General features: G+C 35.3%; 1 long non-coding RNA gene across 1 annotated transcript; it reads left to right on the top strand.

Annotated features, from left to right (window-relative positions):
- The first annotated feature begins 5,389 nt into the window (after positions 1–5,389).
- On the top strand, positions 5,390–8,387 carry LOC147545057 (uncharacterized). Its single transcript, XR_015224099.1, has 4 exons — positions 5,390–5,497; positions 5,607–5,682; positions 6,670–6,756; positions 8,194–8,387. It is a non-coding gene; the product is annotated as an uncharacterized LOC147545057 (long non-coding RNA).
- Positions 8,388–13,844: the final 5,457 nt, after the last annotated feature.

Genomic DNA, 13,844 nt, shown 5'->3' with positions numbered 1-13,844 from the left:
ATTACCAATCTCAACCGGACAGTCACTCTTTACATCCTCCACTAATTGCTAGGTAGATTTGTCTAAAATCCGAGAGGCACGCTTCTACTCACATTTCAACTCAGATATAAATAAAGTGAAGTCATTCTTGGATCTTATCATGGTCTTTAAGAGTGATGTTGTGGCCATTAGTGCACTCCTTTAACTTTTAAAGGTCCTAAGCGTTCTCTCGTTCATCTGTCATGTATTCACATGATATAATTAAAGTCACGTTTTATTCCATCATAAATGAAATGAAAGTTTCCTTCTGAAAAAAAAAATCTCAATTAATGAGTACATCGACAAAATTAAAATGTTTGAAATTATTCCAAACATTATTGGTCAAGTAAATATTTATTTAAAAAATCTGACGAGTGGTCTATTGAAAATGAAACAATAACCTGATCTACTGAGTATAATTGTTCTTGTGCAATATCGTACCACTAAATGTGTGGGTCTTCATCTTTCTACTACATGTCATAAGGACACATATTGATGTAATGTCTTTACATTATGAACAAGTAAAAGTTCAACATTTTTGTACTGTGAGGAATTTATTCTAACTTCCTTAGTAACATGAGATACTAACAAAATGTGCCACACCAAATTTGTGCAGAGATCAACAAATGTAAAGTTGATACTTTAGCTAAGTGTTCTAGACGATTAGGTCAGATAAATTATGATGTCTGTAACAGAAGAGTATATAGTGCATTTCTTTTTATATAAAATAAAATAAAATAAAATGATATCATATTGGTTATTGGAAGAATATCCGTGCGTAGTAATGAAGGGCGCACGTGTAAACTAATAAGAGGAAATCTGCAGAATGAGCACATGAAATGGTTGGGTGAGTAAGGATCCAACCACCGCCCATCACGTGTGGAGTATTACAAATAAAAGCCGTCCGTCCCACATTTCTTTATTTCTCGCCGTCTTCGTTGACTGATCCTTGACTCTTCTGAAGCAAACAAATGTTTGATTAGTCAAAGACTTGGACCAATTGACCAAATACAATAAGATTATAGAGATACTTCCGAAAAAAAATTTTTTATAGAGATGGGTTGGGTGTTTCATGCGTCTCTGACACTCTGTATCATTTGCTCACTATTTCTTTTGGATATTTGATGCAGGGCCAGCCCTATAAGTTATGAAGCCCAAAGCCTTTTATAACTTATAAGTTGGGGGCCTTTAACAAAAGTTCTTTCAAGCTGATTTAAAAAAAGTTGTGACTTTGGGAAATAAGGAAAATCTTCGGGAAATAAAATTTTACTACAAAATTGATGAACTGAGATTGACTTTTTTTTTTATTTATATTTGTTGCTCTAGGGCTTCTAATTTTGGAGTTAAAAAAATTAAATTTTTAGAAGATCCCATAAAAAATTTAGAAGAAACTTTTATAAACTTAAACAAAATCGTTGGATCTAAATTCTAAACTCCTTCCAAGTGTTTCTTCTTTTCTTCATCTTCTTCTCCAAAGTCTTGCTTCCTTCTAATCACTTAACCCTAAAAATATGAAGAATAAACCTATTTTACCATTTTAGCTTTTTCAATAATATCGTAGCAATGATTTTGTGATCAAAATCTTGATCATAATTTTTATATCTAACCACGATTTTCACCATTTCACAATTTCTATCCTTTTCAATAACATCTTAAACACCTATTTTATGATGTTATTAGGTTTTGTATTAAACACCTAAAGGTATCTTGCAAGGTTACTGTTAATGAGGATTAACCTAGTTTTAGCTACTGTTGATGTATTAAACACCCATTTTATGATGCTATTAGGTTTTGTATTAAACACCTAAAGGTATCTTGCAAGGCTTTTGTTTAGGTTTTGCTACAATTAGGTCGTTTAAATGATGCGCAAGACCTGCTCGACGAAATGCTTCAATGAGCTTGCACTGAGTTCCACACACCTTGCACAACCTTGCAAGCACCTCGCACTGCCTTGCAAGCACCTTGCATTGCCTTGCAAGCACCTTACACTGCCTTGCAAGCACCTCGCACTGCCTTGCAAGCACCTTGCACTGCCCTGCAAGCACCTTACACTGCCTTGCAAGCACCTTGCACACACCTTGCACTGTCTTGCAAACACCTTGTTAATTCTCGTTTATGTTCTATAATTAGACAATCCTATAATATCTTTGTAAGGTTTATAATCTCTCGACTAACTATAAAATTCTTTTGATGGACAGTATGGGTAAAGCAGAAACAAACAAAAAACGAAAGAGATCAAATGCTAAAGCGATCGTAGAAAGAAAATTATCAATTCGGTCAAGCTTAAATGGATTATGCAACTGCATATCCGAACTGAAGGGCTCGATAAACTTAACCACTATGGAGATACTCAAGGAGACCCCATTTGGGAGGTTATTTGAGGTGATTTTTAAGAATTTAATTACTAGTAGCAACAAAGACAAAAGACAAAATTGCTAGTTTTGTGGATAAAGTACTCAAAATTTTTTATTTCAATAATTTGGATTTCAACATTGGAGGCCGAAAGATAAAGTTTACGGTAAATGATTTTCCATTATTGTTTGGAGTTCCAAATCTTGATGAATGAATGAATATTTTTGTTAATATTTTGTTGATTGGTTGGATATGATAATTAAATTTTGAACAATGTTTCTGTATTTTTATTTTCATATTATCTTTACATGTTTTGAATAGATTGCAAACTCCTTGTAGTGTCTTGCAAAGTGATTGCAGTGCCTTGCAAACACCTTCCCATAGCCTTGCAAAGTACTTGCAATGACATCTAAAGTAACATATTTTTTGTATGAGTTGTTTCAAACCACCGTAAAAGAACGTCAACAACATTTACAATATAAATGTCGAATTCTTAAAATTACATTTTTATTCATTTAATTATATTATTTTTATAAATTCCAAGTTACATATTTATGTATGAATTGCTTTGAAGGTTTCTTCACAGAAACAGGGGCTCCGCCCTCGAACCCCTGTAAATAGAAGGTCGTCAACAATTACAATATAAAGATACATATAAATCTCTTCAAACAAATGGGGGCTCTGCCCCCGAACCCCCCTAAAAAGAAGACGAAAATGATGTGAATAAAGCTCATGGTTATTTCAAGTGATTTTGATCAATCATGAGAAAAATTTCCAAAGCTTTGTTAGAGCTTGCATAGTACTTTTTTTTTTAACTTGTTTCATATATTAAACAGCAACGTTATTACAATATTTATTTACTAACAGACATGGGACATTCTTCCACTTTTTACTTGCGTTCTTCTTCCTCGCCCATTTAGCTAATTTGTCTGCGCTGGAATTGAGATCTCTCTTAATGTATTTGAATTTCACCTCCTCAAATTCTTTTCTCCTCTCTCGAATTTTCTGGATGTGTATAAGGGATTGTCAGTGTAATGTGTGATGTTTATTATGAAGATGCTGAATGAGATTGATGTTGTCACTCTCCACGATTATTTTCTTGTGATGGTTTGCTTTTGCCCATTCGAGGCCGAAAGAAATCGCCATCGCCTCTCCTTCTTCACTGTTTCTGGCTCTCGTAGTTTTAACCCGCGCTTCTATGAATTTTGATTGTGCATTGTGAACAATAAAGCTAATTCCAATATTGGATGTTATATTAGTAAAAGATGCGTCAACATTCAACTTAATAAAGTTTTGAGGCGGAGGATGCCATTTCTCCGTAGAAGTTTGTTTGATTTTCTCTTGTTTTTTGTTGGTTTTAGGGAAGTTCTCGATCATTTTGATGATTTTGTTAAGATCATTGATTTCATGCTGGAAACAGTTGTCACATCTCACTTTCCATAAGATCCATAAAATGGTCGAAAAGTGAATATTATCGTTAGTATAGCATAGATTAGTATTGTCTTCCCACGAGAATATCCATTCCGATATAGACGTGATATTTTGAGATCTGATATTATAGTAAAACCAGATGTTTTTCGCCATAGCGCAATGTAAAAGGGCATGTTCAATAGATTCAGTCTGAGTGCAACTAGGGCAAGTGGTAATATTGTCGATGTATTTTCCGATTCTTTCTCTAACAGGAAGAGTTTTGGTACAGATTTTCCAAATGAACATCTTAATTCGCGGAACTGTCGTAAGAGACCAGATGAAGTTCCAGTTCTGACTGCTCGTGATTTGATTGCTATTATTAATACTGAGGTGCTGATACATAGAGGCTACAGTAAATTTACCCGATTTGGTGAGTTTCCATTTGAGCTGGTCTTTACCTTCGCTGTTAACAGGGATGGTTCTTATGAGGTTTTGGGTATTAACATCAAAATTGTCTCTGAGCATATCAATATTTATCGTTCGAGATAAGTTATGCTACTTTGGTGAGATCAGATTGATTATTGTTTTGGATAGTGTCATTGATCTCAGGGATCCAGTTGTCAGTCTAGATGTTAATGTCCTGTCCCGATTGCACTTCCTAAGTAGTAAGATCTTCAATGAGGCTAAAGTGCTTTCGGAGTGTCTTCCAATTCCATGAGTGATGAGCTTTAGCTGGGCCTGGGATGTCGAAGTGCGGGTAATACTTGGCTTTCAGTAATTTGACCCATATTGCCTCTGGTTCTGTTTTGAGTCGCCAAGCCATCTTGAAAAGAAGTGCAGTGTTATCTAGATCTGGCAGGTGAATCTCTAGACCTCCTTTTTTCCTAGGGGTGCATATAGATGACCAAGCTTTAGTGCATATTCCTTTTGACTTACCCCACCAGAAATGTATAAGAATTACATTTTTATTCATTTAATTATTTTTTTGAATCAATTCTAAAGTTACATATTTTCATTCTTGATAAAAATTTCCAAAGTTTTGCTAGAGCTTAGAAGGCTTTTGCAAACATCTTACATAGCCTTGCAAAAACCTTGCGAATCCTTGCAAACACCTTGTAGAGTCTGCAATTATGTTACAGTTGCTGCCACAATGGTCTGAAGTTCACCTACTGTCACAAACAATTACATAAACATAATTCATCAAAAAAAATGAAAGCAATAGTAAGTGAAAACATAATGAAAACTAATACATGAATTAAGTTGGCAAGTATTCTCGGTAGAAAGTGAAACATAATGAAGACTTATTCAAACATCAAGTTTACTAGTCTTGTTGTTGTGACCACGTGTATGGCATAAGCTACACTTTATCGACCTCTTCTGTAACGTCCCGTGCTTTCGATTCAGAAAATATAAGACTAAGGTTAGGCGAAGGGCCATTTGAAGTTTAGAGAAAGTTAGGACAAGGACTAAATAAACAACTGGTGCAGAATTTAGGATGTTTTCTGCGACCAGGAAATATTTAGGGGCTGCTTTGCAAGTTGATAGAAATTGAGGGACTAAACTGTAAATTCGAGTGGATAAGTTGTAAACCAAAAAAATCAGATTTTCTTTCTCTCTTTAAACCGACTGAGATTAGGGCTTAAGCTCAAGGGAAGAAATTGATTAAGATTGAGAGTTTGGGTGAATTTTAAAGAGAAATTTTGAGTTCAATCAAGAAGTAAGTGTTGTTCTTAAGCTTTTTTGTTTAGGTTTTTGATGGAAACTTAATTTTCTCTCTCTATGATGTTGAATTGAGTTTTAATGGTAGTTTTCTTCATGATTTGAAGAACTTGGTGAATTGAGGAGGAATTACAAGAGACTAATCAAGAGGAAACTATCTAAATCAATTTTATTGGAATCAAGGTGAGGAATTTTGATCCCTATGGTTGTATAATGAATTTTTAAGGGTATTTCCTTACCTTTATGTGTGATTCTATGATGTTAGTTAACTTAAAGAGTTATGAAGTTATGTATGAAGAATCAAGTGGATGAATAGGTCAAGACTTGATGAAAAACAGTAGGTTTAAGAACAAAACTGCTACTGTTTTTGGGTGTTTAGACAGTCTTAAAGGCTTCGGAAGAATTTCGAGTCTTCGTAGATATTATAGCTCGTCTCGTTCCGATTCCAGAAACATATTATAATGATTATTCGGAGTTAGGATGAGGATGATATGATGGTTAGAGTATGCAGCATACGAGCAGTAAAACTGATGCACTGCTGCGTATCTTTTAGGTTTTTCCGGCATGTTTTAGTCGTAATTAGGAGAAGACACCTGAGAATGAAACGCTAGGAGTGAAGTTAAATTTCCGAAAACTTAAGAATCAGTTGAATCGGATTAAGGACTAAAGAGTATTGTTTGTTTGAGTGCGCAGTGCGCAATTAAGACTACTTTGTGTGTTTATGCATTTTGGATACGGTTCATTCGGATTTTAGCAAAGAGAACCGATAGAACATGTTAAGGGCATAAATATACTTTAAGCGATATATGATTCAACTTAATTGAGTATGACAACGAAAGTTTTTAAATGGTCGAAAGTACTCGGTATAGTCGATTTCGTTACAAGGAACAACTTCGGAATAGTTTGGTTTATAACGGAACCTAATATAGGTTGGATTTGTATATTAAGGGTGTGAATAAGATATTCGTGTTGTCAGAGTGAAGGTGACTCTTGTGACCTCGGAATCACATAATAGACTTTATGGAATCGTCCAATGGTTTAGGACGCAAGCTAAGTAATGAATGTTATATCGTTTATGGGTTCTTCAGATATATTGTCTTCTTAGTTTGCAAGATCTCCTCAGACAGTTTTCTGACTGTCAATTGATCTTCTTGTTCCTTGTACTTTCAGCAGGAAGCGAATACTACGTAGAATAGAGACCCGAGGAGTCCGAATCTCAGGTGGACGACAACGAACCGGAAATGTACTACATCTGAGGTAGGATCCTATGAATCTTACTTGGAGCACGGGTATTCCCCGTTACACCATTTTATATATATATTTAGTTTTTATCTTTTTCTTTTTTTTTCCGTTCTTTAGTTAAAATTATGACATAATATGCTATGGTGGGAATGTATGTGGTGTGTTGTGTGTTATGGATGTTTATCTTTTAAAAACAAATTGGTTTTTCTGAAAACTAATCACGTGGTGGCGGAATCGCTTGAACTGCGTGATCTTTTTGTATGAATTGTGAACACGTGGTGGCGGAATCGCTTGAGCTGCGTGTATAACATGGTGGCGGAATCGCCTGGACCGTGTTACGTGTAATGATTGTTTGACGCCGGGCATTGGTTGGTCCCCTTGTTTATTTTTCTGTTATGGATTAGCCATGAATTCATGTCAAGGGTTACACTCGGTGCATGCGCAGCCGTTTGGTAACGACCATTCCAGTTTACCCAGAATGGGGTCCGAGAGAGATTGGGAGTTGGGGTATTCCGACCCTTGGAGTGATTAGGGGACTGACCAGTGCCATGTTTGTTTATTTATTCTGATAAGCCACTGGTGTTTGTGGTTTGAATTCTGTGTGATATGTGATTGATACTTACAACATTTTCACCGAAATGAAATAGGGTGCTTACCCGAGTTTTCGTAATAAGAAAATACTTAATCCCTGAAAGTGGAAACTTGTAGAAGCTTGGCTTTAAACAGGGTTTACCCTACCTTGAGATGCGAGAACGCTCTTCTCCTTTGGTGGATGTTACCTGTTAGGAGATCTCTGTTCTTGTAGCTTTGGGAGTCACTCAGATCATTTAATATTATTAAAGGTTCATGCATATGTTTGGGTATTCTTCGAATGGTTAATGAGTTACCTTGCGAGGGAGCGTCAGATCTGGCCGGAGGTAGGACGCGCCTCAAGACGAGATAATTGTATCGCCGTGAGTATATGGCTCTACTTCACGACGATACTCTTATAGTCGTCTGGGTAAGTCATAGCATATTCTAAGCGTATCGTTGTTTGAGTGGGATTTATTATTCGATGCGTATTGAGATCACAAGTTAGCCCGATGGGCGATGATGACGAAGGGAGAGTTACGGAAGCTCTTACCGGGGTATTACGTGGATCCATGTGTACACTGCAGTAGTCAACTGTTCGATAAGGCGCCGCCTGCCTACGTACTAACAAAGGCCTAACGGTTCTTCCTAGCCGAATAGTAGGTGACCCCGACTGAGGGCGTATTCAGTCGTGATCTTGGTAAGCTAGAAGAATTATCTTGCTGTATTGCCTTGCTTGATGTGCATAATATCTATTTGTACTATTGTATCACCTAAACTATTGTTTTATTAAAATGTTGATGTGTGGTGCGGGTAGGATGTCTAGGTATCCTACTGAGCTAACTTTCGAGTTATCTCACTCCTTCATTTGTTTTTGTTCAGGTACTATAGTTCCAAATCGATCTAATCTTGCTTGTGAGCAACTGGTGATGTGAGATCGATTTGTTTTTGTATATTTTGAAGTTATGTATATTATCAGAACGAAGAATATATATGTATCACTGTAGTATATAGTAGGTGCGAGATGTTTGGGGTTTGTAGTTTGTTTTGTCGTGATATGAGTTTATGTGCATGTATATATGTATATTTTGGCAGGTTACAGGTTTTATAGACTCAATTTACAGAGGAAACTCTGCCGAAATTTAGTCTCGTCTTTTTGACTTTTAATTCGTTTTCAAAAACTATGATTTCTTATTAGATTTCCGCTGCTTCATTTTGTTTGTTTGATAACAGAGATAAGTGTGTTGGCTTTGGTTTATTTTAGAAACTTTGTTTAAGCGAGACTGAGACTTAGTTTCTTTTATAAACTGTCGGGCAAACCGTGACTCGGAACACGGGGCGTCACATCTTCCACTTTGATCGACTGTTTTGGTATCCTCTTTTGCCTTGGTCTTGAAAGACTACACATATGAAATTGATAGTGTTTGAAGAACAGTACTATCACCTTCAATCTTGAAACAAGCAAAATTACGTTGATATTGAAAGACTCCAATAACAATAGGCAACATAAAACTGTAAAACAAAACAAAAAACTGAATCAATGTTCCCAAACCACTGCAAAGAAGTGCACAATCAATGTAAACTATTTGCAAGATCTTGTGAACCTCTTCCAAGCATAATAATGTTTTAAAATATAAATTAAAGATAATTCATATTTGTTCTCGTGTATACTAAAAAGTTCACATACACCTACCACTTCGATTGTGTGAGTAACTTTTAAATCTTTTATTAATTTCCGTGAGTATACTCGATTTATATTCATATTTGTAAACACGTATACTAAAAAGTTATGTATGCATTATCTTGCAAAGTCTTTGCAATTCCTTCCAAACACTTTACAGAGTCTTTTGCATCTAAGTGGGAAACAACTTGCACTACAGACAATTAAGTTATAAAGTTAAACTGTAAATCTATTGTAAACTATTGTTCAATAGAAATATTTGCAAGATCTTGTAAATCTCTTCTAAGCATAATAATGTTTTAAACAAAAATTTTGGCCGGGTCCGCTGAAAAAAACAATAAATTTCAGCCGAGCCGGCTGAAATTGTTCTGTTTTTTCATCCGCTCTAGACGAATTTTGTTTAAATTTTCAGTAATTCTGGATGAAAATTTTCACTATTTTCATTCATGAATTTTTATTTAAGCTAAACGAAATTCTTTTATGAATCTTCAAAAGTTACTTTAATCAATACTAAAACCCTAAAAATTTATGGAGAAATCAAGCAATAACAAGAATTACAAACCCCTCTATGGAGATGAGTGTTGTGTTAGTATCTTGGGTTTAGGTATCCATCTTTATCTTTGTCTCTCTTTGATCGAAAGAAACAGATTTAGAGACTTTTCTTTCTTTTGGTTGAACAGGTTTTAAGGGTACTAGGTTTCGTCCCCGTCCTACGGACGGGGAAAATCCCTCTTGGCTAACGCCTTTGAGGAAGAGAAAAATAAATTTAAATTACAACATAAATTACATTAACTTCCCTTAATTTGTAAATCTTATTCCAAAATCAACAGAGGAGAGAGGGAAAACTGTATTTATCACTAACAGAAAAGATTTGATGAAAAAAAATTGGGAGATTTAATATCAATTTTAAGTGAAATAGTTAGAAGATAAATTAGAAAGATATGGGAGGGTTAGTTATTTAGATCTCTCCCACGATTCTCTACAGTAAAGTTGGTAGTTTATGTAATCCGTGGGAGAAAAGAATAGGGAGAGAAACACGTGGGTAGTTATTGTAACCAATTTTGACTGATTTACATAGATACCCTTCTTTTTTGAGTTTACTCCCTCGCCACTAATGAGTAATTGAGTCTACCCCTCTCCATAATGAGTAATTGAGCTTACCTTTAGATTTACTATTTTTGACAAAAAACATAGGTTGTGTTTAACATACGCGAAATAGATGACTACCAAGAGCTATTATCCTTCAATATGATTCATAGTAGTTATTCTACCTTACTTTATTGTTTGATTTGTTCGGGAATATTATTAGTATCGATTGATTTTGTTTATGTATTATGTAATTTATGATTTTATTATCGCATGTCAAACATGTCCTTAGTAGGTTTGATAAAAATTCTAATTTCAAGGGGGTAAGTCCAATTACTAAAGGGGGCAAACTCAATTACTAATTGGTGTTGAGGGGGTAAACTAAAAAAGATTTTATATTATCCGTGGGATGTGTTCCCAACTAAATCTCTAAAATAAAATGGACGACCAGACTTGTCCTCTGGATGACCGACTGATCTGTTTTAATATAATAGATTTATCTCGCTTTGATCGACGAACAGGTTTTTGATCGAACATGATCTTTCTCTCTTCTCCATCTTTTGATCGAAAATAGTTTCAGGGGAGGGACCAAAGTTTAAAGTTGGTATATTTTAGAAAATAGTATTCATCTCTCCCTATTCTAAAAAGAATGCTCTCCCTCTTTAATGCACTGTCTTTGCTAAAATTTGCTCTTCCTATACCGAAGGTCATTGCTTATTAAAGCATGAGAGGTTGGCTTAAAGCATGAAGGGGTTGGGTTAGAAGTTTTGGTGGTGTCTTTAGAACTTCCCGACTCCTCTTAATGAACCTTGGGTTGAGCATCATAGAGTTCAAATCCATGATGGGAAGTCCTGTAGGCACCACAAAAATTACGGGAAGGCAGCTCCAGGTGCCAAAATATGGGTTCATTGCTTCACTCAGATTTCGCATTCGCTGATCATAAGAACTTCTAAGGTGAGTTTCGCGTAAGTACTTTCCCTCGAACCATCACAGATCGTTTTTCCTTTCAATTATGTTAAGGTGTTAAATTTTATCTCTTTGTACTGCTGGTATGGAGTGGCGATGTACCTATTGTGACCTATTGTGAATTGTTTCTTGACTAAATATAGTGAGTGCAGGGCGGAGCTAAGATCTCAAGTCAGGGTGAGCTTTTGAGTGTAAGTTTCTACTTGTCACGTATATCTATTTGCAACCAATAATTTAATAACATTTTCTATACAATATTTTTTCATTACGATTTAACATATATCTTAACTTCCCAATTCTGTTTAAAATTAATCGAGAAATCCGATTGTTCAACTCTAGCTTTAGACATCCACTCTCTTAGCTCTTGATATTGAAGTGTAAAGTTTTTCGAAGACTTTCGGGTTGTGTTTTTTCTGATTGTATTATTGATACGGTTGGTAAAGTTTTTTTTTTTTAGTATGGTTGGTAAAGTTTTCAACTTTAGGTAAATCATGCACTATTGTGTTTTTCCCTTTTTGTATTTTTAATATGGTTAAGTAAAGTTTTTTTTTAGCTTTAGTTAAGTACATTGTTAATATATAAATTGGTATACGTGTCAAACGAAGGGTTTTGCTTGTGTGAAAAAGAAATTTTCATATGCCTAATGTCCAAAAGAATATGTAGATTGTATGTTGTTGAAATGTTCGGGTTTCGACGCAGGTTTAAGACTTGATCTTCTCATATACTATGTATCAAATTAGGCTTAAGTTTTCTTTTAATGGATGAAAGAGAGACAAGTTGACACAAGAAAAGTTTACCAAAAAATTGTTATTCCTTTAGCTACACAAAAGAACTATTGGTACAATTAAATTAAAACAAATATAAGTAAGATTCTTTTACTGTGGACACAGTTGATTCACTTCATTTTCTTTTACTGTTTGATATTTTCATAACTTGTTCATAAAAGACTCTTAACCCCAAAAATGTATATTTGTTTAAGACATTAATTTATCCCTGGACTTTGCCAATTAGAATTTTCGTAAGACTACCTTTCTCCGTTATATTAATTTCTTGGGTGTTAAATAACACGCAATATGTAATATTTTGTACTTCGAATGTTTTCACATCATACAATCAACGTATTATCTCTTTTAAAGCGAATCAATAGTCGTTGATGATGCGTAATTGTTTGTAGAATCCAAACTAATAGCCCACTCGATTAGAATCCAAATAAAAACTTTAGTGGGCGTATTATTATTTTTCTTAATCTAATTCGATTAACTGGTCTTAATCTAATAAATTCCAATCATCCACATCCAAAATTAATAACTCGTTTGTATGAATTAGACATCAGTATCAATCAAACACAAACTATTTAAAGCCTCTCCCAACACAATTGAGATCTCTAATCCTAGTTTAAATCTTGCCTACGAAAAAAACAAAAATTCTATTTATCCCTGCATTTTGGTCCCTCCCTCAGCCCTCCGTCGATGTGGCAACATATCATTAGAGTGTATTTTCTCACAAGTCTCTCTCCAATTGCTCCACACTCAAGTGATACGTTGCCACATTGGTGGAGGGCTGAGGAAGGGACCAAAATGAAGGGATGAATAGAATTTCTCACGAAAAAAACACACGCATTTATCGGCGGACAAATTTGAGATCGGATAGAAAAGCCAACTTATGTTATAAGGGACTAAAGTGTAATCTCTCATCAGTAAAAACAAACAAAGTCGGTGTAAGAAAAAAAAAAAAGTGATATCCAGCTGTGTCTATACAAACCTACAAAAATCACCTTCCAACTGCCCAACTGCTTCCGTACTTATAAATTCTAACGTCACCCCTAACAATCATATCGACTTTATTATATCAACCCTACGATCTTCACATCTAAATCTCTTATCCTCATCTAACGGATGGTTGTAAAAGAAGTACTGTCATCCCTTCGGCTGACGGTAATAAAATAGACCCCAAAGTCAAAATATGAATAAATAAAGCCACGTGGGCGACTCTGAAAAAGAAGTAATGAGTGTATTTTAGCGTAGTCCTTAAGCTCTGGTGATAGTTATATTAAAGTCAAACCGTGTGGATGGAGATCACGTGAGATTCTTCCAGCCTGTACTAGGGTCCCACCTTACGTGGAATTTACCCGTCGTTTTCCTCGTCTTAGATTAAGATATTACTAATTAAAGTAAATTAATCTCAGCCGTCCAGTATATGCTCTTGACTCTTAATTATAGAGATTTGAACCACCAGCTGTAAAAGCATGAGATTAAGAGCTCTTTGGTCAAAAAGGTAGGGCCCTTGGACCCTAGATTTCACCACTTGTCTATTTTTTACTGTCATGTTTTAAAAATTTGTATCTTTTCCACATCTTTTGATTAAGGGGGGGGAGGGGGGTTGTGGAGCAAGACTTTCGCGGACTCTGGGGGGTTGTGGAGCAAGACTTTCGCGGACTCTTGAGAGTCCGCGAAAGTCTGAGGCATTCAAAACCAGACATTTGAGAGTCCACGAAAGTCTGAGCCATTCAAATCCAGACATTTGAGAGTCCACAAAAGTCTGAGGCATTCAAATCCAGACATTTGAGAGTCTATGAAAGTCCGAGGCATTCGATTGTAGACAAAATATGTCCCAGACTTAGGTGGACTTCATAGTTTGATGAATTTGTGAAGGATTTGGGACAAATTTGGAAGCCAAAATGTCTTTCAAAAAACAAGAGACATTTGAAGTCCATCATGTGATCAAACAACAATAATAATATTAAAATAATAAATGTCTACCAAATGTCCATCAATGTCCACAAATATTCACAGATGTTTAC

Source organism: Eschscholzia californica, unplaced genomic scaffold (genome assembly GCF_041429995.1).
Source record: "Eschscholzia californica isolate CP2 unplaced genomic scaffold, dmEscCali1.0.p SCAF_4, whole genome shotgun sequence".
NCBI classification, from domain to species: domain Eukaryota; kingdom Viridiplantae; phylum Streptophyta; class Magnoliopsida; order Ranunculales; family Papaveraceae; genus Eschscholzia; species Eschscholzia californica.
This window is presented reverse-complemented; position numbering and strand designations above follow the sequence as displayed.